General features: G+C 43.1%; 1 protein-coding gene across 1 annotated transcript in view; it reads right to left on the reverse strand.

Annotated features, from left to right (window-relative positions):
• The window catches only part of LOC121270820 (PH and SEC7 domain-containing protein 1-like), a 149,705-nt gene extending 141,695 nt beyond the window's left edge, over positions 1-8,010 (reverse strand). Inside the window, exon 1 of the mRNA XM_041176279.1 lies at positions 7,746-8,010. The gene's annotated coding sequence lies outside the window, so the exon portion shown is untranslated. The remainder of the gene's footprint in view (positions 1-7,745) is intronic.
• Positions 8,011-9,099: the final 1,089 nt, after the last annotated feature.

Genomic DNA, 9,099 nt, shown 5'->3' on the forward strand with positions numbered 1-9,099 from the left:
AAAAAATTAGCCATGATCTTGATGAATGGCAGAGCAGGCTTGTAGGACTGAATGGCCTACTCCAGCCCTTTATCTTATGTTCTATTCTGTACCCTTTTCATTCAGTGCTTGTCAAGGAAGTACAGTGACCCCTAATAAACATTCATTCAAAAGAGTCTTGGTCTGGCAGTGCAGTCATCATCACATTGGGCTCTATTTGATTATAGTCAATTTATTTTTGACAGGTTAATGACTGCAAGAAACGCATAGAGAAATTTTATATCAATGCATTAAAGCTACAAAAACATCGTAAAAGACTTCACTTTTGACAACTTCTATTGAAATGCAGTTATTGTTGCAATGCAGACAGTCATTTTGTGCACAGTAAGATCTCACAATCAGCAGCAAGAAGTGTAACAAATCTAACTGTGTTGGTGGAAGCCAAGGAATGAGCATTCTTGACACCTCAAAAAATATCGTGGGATCTTTAATGTTCACCTGCATCAGCAGAACAGATAGATGTGCCCTCAGTTTAATGCGTCTTCTGAAGGGCAGTGTCTTCAGTAGTGCAGTACACCTAGGAGCAGTTGGAGTCAGCCTAGACACTAGTATGGGGCTTAAATCAACTGGCTTCTGAATCAGAGGAATTATTGACACCAAGTGAGACAGAGGCAGGCACTACCTCACAATGAGGGAGAAAAACAGAATCAGAGATGTAACGACCCTGCCTTCAGTGACTTTTGCGCACATTTTAAGAAGCCAAGTATTGGCCACGACACCAGGAGAACTCTGGCCAGGACACCAGGAGAACTCTTTGCTGTTCTTCAAACAGTGTCACACCATCTTTAATGTTCCCTCGACTCTCTATCTTTGTAACTCCTCCAGCCCTACATCCCTCCAGGATCTCTGCACTCTGCTAATTCTGGCTTCTTGTGTTTCCCCAATTTTCATTGTCTCACCATTGCTGGCTAGGCCCCAAGCTCTGGAATCCCCTCCTTAAGCCTCCTTTACCTCTCTCTCCTCTTTTGAAATGTTCCTTATAACTTACCTCTTTGACCAGACTCCTGTCCTATAGGGTTTCCAACCCTCCAGAATTGGCCTGGAGTCTCCAGGAATTGAAGATTAATCTCTAGGATACTGCTGTGTGCAACCCTGGAGAAAAATCATTGGGACATTGAAAAAGATTGTTTTATTTGTCATTTTCTTTGAACATTTCTCTTTATCAGATATAAAAATATTGAAAATGGGAAATAAAGGCTGTTTGGCTGACAGTCAAGCATCATCCAGTTGGGTAATGATCTTTTTGCTTTCCAGTTGGCATAGGAAGGCAGTGCGTCACAAGGATGGATGTGTTGGCCGACTAATGGATGGAGTGTGGGGGCAAGTCATGTGACGAAACCTCCAGGAACACAGTCACATTTGGCAACCCTGCCTTCCTTATATCTGTTCTTTTGGCTCAATGTCAAATTCTGTTTGATTAATGATCCTGTGAAATGCCTTGGGGTGTTTTGTCATGTTAAAGGTGCAATATGACTGCGTGTGCTTGTTGGATCACTGAAACGTGACTTCAGCTTAATGCTGCACCTGAAGAGTGGCTTCTTCAGCAATGAGCGGCAGCCTGGACATTCACACGATGGTCAGCACAGCCTAACTGCTGGGGCAAGCTGGCTGCTGTTGGAAGCACAACAAGAATGCAAAGTGAGAAGGATGGAAATTGATTCACAACTTGTTTTTAAATCAGTCTGAAAGGATCCACTTGTCACAGTGCCATTCACTAAACATTTTGATTACATTCTCCATTCGAGGGAGAGCGCTGGGAATCGTTTACCCTGACAGGAGAGACAAGAAAATGATAGCACTTAAATACTTGAAAATAGCATGGAAAAAACAGACAACAGGCAGCGATCTGTCAATCATAAATGGAGTCCCATTGAATAAAAATCCTTTTGCTGCTGGAGCCCTTTTCAGTCTTTGTGCCCATGTATATGAATCACTGATAACCAGCGGTTGATTTTTGTAAATTTGTAATTCATTCTTATTATCCTGACAGTTGGTTTGACAATTCTGTTCCAATGATTTTCTTCCATAACTTTTGGGAACTCCCCAAGCACATTTGGTTTTTGTGATCCTTAAATTCAGCTCCTACTAATGGTGGAATACTAAAAAGGAACAACGAGACTCCAGAGAAAAAAAAACTTATTTGCATTTATCTAGCGCCTTTAAACACCTCAGGAAATCCAAAGCATTGTTTATCCAATAACTTACGCTTATGAAGTGTGATTGTTGTAGGATATGTGTCAGCCAATTCTCATTCAGCAAGCTCCCCACTAACAATGATGAGGTAAAAACAGCAAATGCTGGAAAAACTCAGGGCATCTGGTAGCATCTGTGGAGACAGAAATAGAGTTAACATTTCAAGTCCAATATTACTCATCTTCTTCTGTCCCTCTCCACAGGCTGGCTGCATTTTTCAAGCACTTTCCGATTTTATTTCAAATCTCCAGCATCCGCAGCATTTTGCTTTTTTTATATAACAATAATGAAGTGATGACCAGATCACCCGTGTGGTTTGTTTTTTGAAATGATGTTGGTTGAGTGGATAAATATTAGTCAATCCATGAGGGGAAACACGCCCTGCTTTGAGGTAGTGGCCTTGCAATCTTTTCCATCCATTTGAAAGGGCAGACAGGATTAGAGGAGATTAAAAAGTCACAGAGGGGAGAGAATCAAATGTGGTAAATGTGTAAAAGTGGTGGGAGGCTGGAGCAGACTAATGGTGCATTAGACTAGATGGCCTGTGATGGCGAGTGAGTTGGTTAACATTCAGAAGCTGGCAATTTCATTAGCTCTGGGTATCCAACACTTGCATTTATACACGTCTTGTCAGGCCTTGCAGACACCATATTGCTTTGCATTTGCTCTTATTGCTTATATGAAAAGCACTCACTGTCCTTTGCAATACAATGAGCGTTTTATGTAGGACGAGCCAATGAGAGCCGTTCTGCACACAGCAAGACTTAAAAAGAAAGACTTGTGTTTATATAGTGGCTTTCATGACCACCAGATGTCTCAAAGTGCTTCACAGCCAATGAAGTATTTTTGAAGTGTAGCCGCTGTTGCAATGTAGGATACACAGTCTGTACTCCGCAAACTCCCAAAAACAGTAATGTGATAATGACCAGATAATCTAGTTTTTTTTTGTGATGTCGATTGAGGATAAATATTGGATGGGACACTCAGGATATCGCCCCTGCTCTTCCTCTAAATTATTGCTACAAGTTCCCTTACATCCATCCGAGCTGGCAGGTGGGGCCTTGGCTTAGCTTCCAGCAGTGCAGCACTGGCCTCAGTACCGCAGTGGAATTTTTTTTTTTAAGGTTCAAGTCCTCGAGTGACTTGAACTAGGAATCTTGTGATTCAGGGGCAAGTGTGATACCAACTGAGCCAGAGCTGACACACAATGCAACCAGCACGACTGATTCATTTGCGTTTTAGTAGATGGTTGTGTGCGGAGTTGGTCGAGGAACTTCTGATCTTTCCCTCTCGTGTGTCGGAGACTCTTAGCATCAACCTGTAATGCCCGAGCAGTCAGGCATGGATTTGGTTTGGCAGGTGAACAAAGGGATTTGGATGTGAAAGCAGATCACCTCAGTACTTCACTATTTATCACCATGAGGATGTAAAGAGACAGAAAAATTCCACCCAGTGTGAGCACACGCCTTCCAGTTTACTTACTGGGACATGCTGTAGAAATTAAAGCTGACTTCTTGTCCTATTATATTTTGGTTAATGAGACTGTGCATTGGGATCTGCAATGAAGGGTAACTGCTGCTCACTGTTAATTAATGGGACAGTACACAGGGGCAATCTATAAACAGTATTAATATCCTCTCACATTCTCTTATTAGTCAATGGAAGCACATATTATGAATTGGTAGTCAATCTAAGTCTGTGAGGGAATACATTATGAATAATATTACTACACTTTTGTACCCCACAGTTAAAATTGTTATGCATCCAAGGATTGAAAACATTCCGTGTCCTATCACTGCTGCGCTGTTCAAATAAAATGTGGTAATGAAATAATCCTCAATGCATCAAACCCAACCAGCAAACCTAATGATGTCTGAAAAGACTAAATAAACAAAAGTGCAATTCTGGTCTCTTGTCCAACACGTTGCTTCATCCCACCACTGGCAGCCATGTCTTCAGCTATCTAAGCCGCTAGCTTTGAAATTCTCTCAAGCCTCTCCATCTCTCTCTCTCTCTCTCTCTCTCTCTCCTCCTTTAAGATGTTCCTTAAAACCTACCTCTTTGACCAAGTGTTTGGTCACTGTCCTAATATCTCCTTCTTTGGCCACACATCAACTTTCATCAACAATGCTCCTATTAAGTGCCTTGGAACCATTTACTATGTTAAAGGCGCTATATAAATGTAAACTGTTGGTGTGTCCTCCTGCATACTGACCTTAGCAAATCCAGCAGGTTGATATTGAGGCTTTATTACATATTCCACAGTTTTTACAGCACAGAAACAGACCTTCTCACATCTGGAGATGCATGAGGCAGACAAAGCACATGCTTACATCTGTTTTCAGTAGGCTATTGTTCTTGAAACAGGCCATGAGCCTCAAGCCAGGGGCTACAGCTTGAGAGGTGCCACTCCATATCAAGCTAAGCTGACCAGGAGTCTCTCCCACTCTTACTATTTGCCACACTGGAAGGATTTGCAGGTTAATACACACCTGAGTTTAGCCATGTTATAAACACACCTTCCTTGACCATCAAGTTCGGGATGGGAATTGAACCCAGAGCTTCTGGCTCAGAGGCAGGGTCAATACTCACTGTGCCACAAGACTGCCCTGAAACTTAAACAAGATGATCTACAAATAAACACAAATTCAACATACAGCACAATACCAATACTTACTTCAGGATAACCTGTTTCTTCTTGTAATGGAGCCATTAGGGTGGGGGCAAGGGTATACTTGCTCTAATTTTTTGGCATGGTTAATGTCTCTTATCCATGATAAATCCTGAGACTATCCTTGCTGCTCCCCCCTCCACCCCTCACTTCACACTCTCTATGTGTGGTTAGGTTTCTGCGCGTGACCACATGATAACCATACACAGTGCACTTATTAAGCTTTCCCCTTTAAACGATTCAAAGCCAAATATAACTCAGTAGCTATCATCAGCGATGGTACTGAAAGTTGGCAGTGATAACATAAAAATCAATCACTCCAAACATAACAAGAGGCAATAGGTGCCAGGATTAAATATTCACTATCCAAGCCAATGTATTGAGTTAACTGGCCACACAGCATGATTTACAAGCACAATCTGAACAATAATTTTCCTTTAATAGTGATGGAACAACTCTGCTTGATGAACCCTGAAGCTGGGACTTCTGTCTGTGGGTAATAGTAATGGCACCCAAACTTTTGGACCTTAGGGCCAAAACCAGTCAGTGGGCTGCGTATCATGATACAATAATGTGAATCCCACCTACAGAAAAGTTCGCTCCATACATCAGGAATGTAAGTGATAGAATAAGGAGGGAACGGGGAGCAGAGAAGAAAAAAAATACCCAAAAGATAAATATTCTAATCCCACCTTCCAGCACCTGGTCCATAGCCTTGCAGGTAACAGCACTTGGCTTCCCCTGCTCTATCCCTATAGCCCTACAGTATAAAAAGATAAAGTAGATTTCAACAAAGTCAACTGTGCTGCCAACTGGCAATCAAATACAACCAGGATTACTAACCATCCAGGATTATCCTGGAGTCTACAGGAATTGAAGATTAATCTCCAGCAGCCCAGGAGGACAATCATAAAATGGTCAAAATATCATTATTTTCTTTGACCACTCCCTCACTTAATACATTTTTTAAATATTGAAAATGGGTGCGGGGGGGGGGAAGGTGGTGGTGGGGGGAGTGGAATAGGTTATTTTACTGAATGGGGTGATAGGTCATGTTGGTAGCCCTCGATAAAATTCTAAATATTCCATTTCCTTTGTGCTTATCATCCTGTATTCAGTGAGGAAGCGTAATGATTCCACACCAACAGAATGGAAAGGTGTCGGTGTAGTAGTATTGTCACTGGACTAGTAATCCAAAGACCCGGGGTAATGCTCTGGGGACCCGGGTTTGAATCCCACCATGGCAGGTGGTGAAATTTGAATTCAATGAAAATCTGGAATTAAAAGACTAACGATGACTGTAAAAACCCATCTGGTTCACTAATACCCTTTAGGGAAGGAAATCTGCCTTCATGTGACTAAGGCCCACACAATGTGGTCAACTCTTAACTGCCCCCTGAACAAGGGCAATTAGGGATGGGTAATAAATGCTGGCCAGTGACTCCGATGAACAAATTTTTAAAAACAGTGAAGATGGATTTGATGCACATTCTTTTCCAGAGTGTTGAGAGATCGCTTTCTGACCTTCTGCAATCTGACAGCCCATCAGCTACCTCTTTGGGGAAGCAATTGGTAGACAAACAGTTTACGCATCAGCTATTTTTAAAAGCGCTATTTATTACAGATTTAACATTTTTTCTGGGGGTCTGAGTCACTCCATTCACATTACCCAGCTTTCAGTGATTGCAATATTTCCTCGGACCACAGACACCCACTGTGATTGGCTGAAATCGCCACAAGCAGATGGACAATGGTGTAGAGAAGGCAGGAGTGGTGACTGTACAGTGAGCCGCAGCCCAGGGATGAGGTGTGGGAACTTATTGGTGATTATGTTTCTTGATTTTTGTTCAGTGATTCCTAATGGACAAAATGACTTTGGATATCAAGTCAGGAGTCTGGGCTTGAGTACAATGCTGACCCCATTCCCCCTCTCCTACTCTGGTATTGGCCAGCACCGGAACAGAGGTAAGCAATGGAGAGTGAGTGACTCAAACCTTGAGAGAGTTCCCTGTTCTTCTGTAGTGCAAGTCTCGTCTAAAGGAGACCACCTTAAACAATATAGCACTCCTTCAGTACTCCATTTGGCTGTGGAAAGTTTATTGTCCACTTCAAGCAACAAATCAATTGAGGGGGGCCTCATTTGAATATCACATCTTAAGGACGGCACCTCCGACAATGCAGCACTCCCTCAGTACTGCACTGGCAGCTCAGACTATGTGCTCCAGTCTCCAATGAACCAGAATCCACAACCTTCTTATACTTGGGGCAAGTGTGAGGCACACTAATCTGGGACATCTCGGGAAAGGCTTGCAAACCCCTGACACAAATCTCTTAAATCAATGCATCCGCCCAGAGGTATTTTAATTCCTTTCCCACCGCCCCCAGCAAAAATCTCTCCCATGATAAAATCATTTTCATGTTTTATAGCCAGTGTTGCTCACTGTCACACTTGCTGAGATTGCACAGATACCCCAGCCATTTGATTCCAAAGCACAAATTTCAGAAGATTTGTTTTTAACTAGAAAATCACAGAGGGAAACATTGAAAACAAAACACAGAGATTGTTCAACTCGCACATCTAAACAGTAAGCGGATACTCAGTCCCGATATCTCCCAGGACTTAGTAATAACCCCCCCCCCTCCCACCAAACATTGAACTATATACTTCTCCGAATAAGTGGGTAAGGGTGTAATTCACACCAACTGAAGACATGAGTTCTGTTCGCTAGGAAAGGGTTAACGGGGGGGGGGGGGGGGGGGAGGGGGAAAGAACAAGATTTGATTAAAGAAAAATGATTCCTATTTCCTAACCCAGGGTAAAATGAAGGTTCAGAACAATTACCTGTCCGACCGGAACAACAGCAGCTCCTCAGGCCAAGTGGAGCAGGAATAAGCAGGGGTTGGTTCACAAACCTTCTCCACATATGTTGACACTGAGCATCTCGCGAACAGCCTCACTGCACTGCCGGCTAGACCCAGCCTCACATCTGGTGGGCTTACACCAGCTCCAGGTCCCAGACGACAGGGGGATCCATCTCCCCCCGTGTAACGTCTGCACTGAGCTCCCTGACTGTCCTTACAGGAGGTAAACCTCGCCTCGCTGTATGGGTTACAGATGGACCACAGGGAATCTCTCAGCACAGCTTCACTACACGTGATTCTCCCCTAACACCGCCTCCACTCCCTCCTCCTCCTCCTCCTCCTGATTTCAATTATACTCCAGCCTGCCAGCTTTATCATTAAATGCACAATTAATTTAGCAGCCTTTGGAAAACATGCAGACAAAAGCCAATCACTCCAGGATTTGGCCAGAGAGCCGAGGCGAACCCACTGCAGGGCAGACTCGACGGTGACGAGCAGATTAAAGGCACAGCCAAAGCTTCAAATTGAAAACTGGCCGGGCCACAATGCTCCTGACAAAACCGGCCAGTTTAGTTGCGCAGCAGCAAGGGTCTGCGTGTCCCCGAGTGCTGGCAGAAACATCCTGCACAATAAATCAGGATCGGGGCAGGTGGGTCCTCCCCGCCCCCTATCACAGTGCCCCTCACCGTCTGGGAGACCCTTAGGGTTCCAGTGGATCTCCAGGGGCAGCTAGGCTGATCTTTTTAAATATTTTTGATATGAAAGTCAAAATGTTGGCCTTCTCACCATCTATGTATATGCACTCATACGAAAGAACACACTCAAACACACAATACACACACTAGAGAAAACATATACACAAGCACACACGAAAGAACACACAATCGAACACACAATACACACAATAAAGCACAATACACACACCAATTGGACACATATACAGACAAACACACGAAAGAACACACACACACGAAAGAACATGCACACAATCAAACACACAATACACATACAATGAAACACATACACAAACAAATACACAGGAAAGGATGCACACACACGCAATTGAACACAATACACACAATAAAACACACAATACACATGCAATCAAACACACAATACTCACACACACACAATAGTACACACAATACACACACACAATAGAACACACACACATGCATAATAAAACAGGCACATACACACACCACAATAGTATTCACACAATATAAGTAAGAATACACACGTACACACACCACAATATAATGTACAACATACACAATACACACTCACAGTACAACACAAACACACAGTAATGCTTCAGGTCAATGATCTTTCAT

The sequence above is a fragment of the Carcharodon carcharias genome, chromosome 28 (genome assembly GCF_017639515.1).
Source record: "Carcharodon carcharias isolate sCarCar2 chromosome 28, sCarCar2.pri, whole genome shotgun sequence".
Taxonomy (NCBI): Eukaryota; Metazoa; Chordata; class Chondrichthyes; order Lamniformes; family Lamnidae; genus Carcharodon; species Carcharodon carcharias.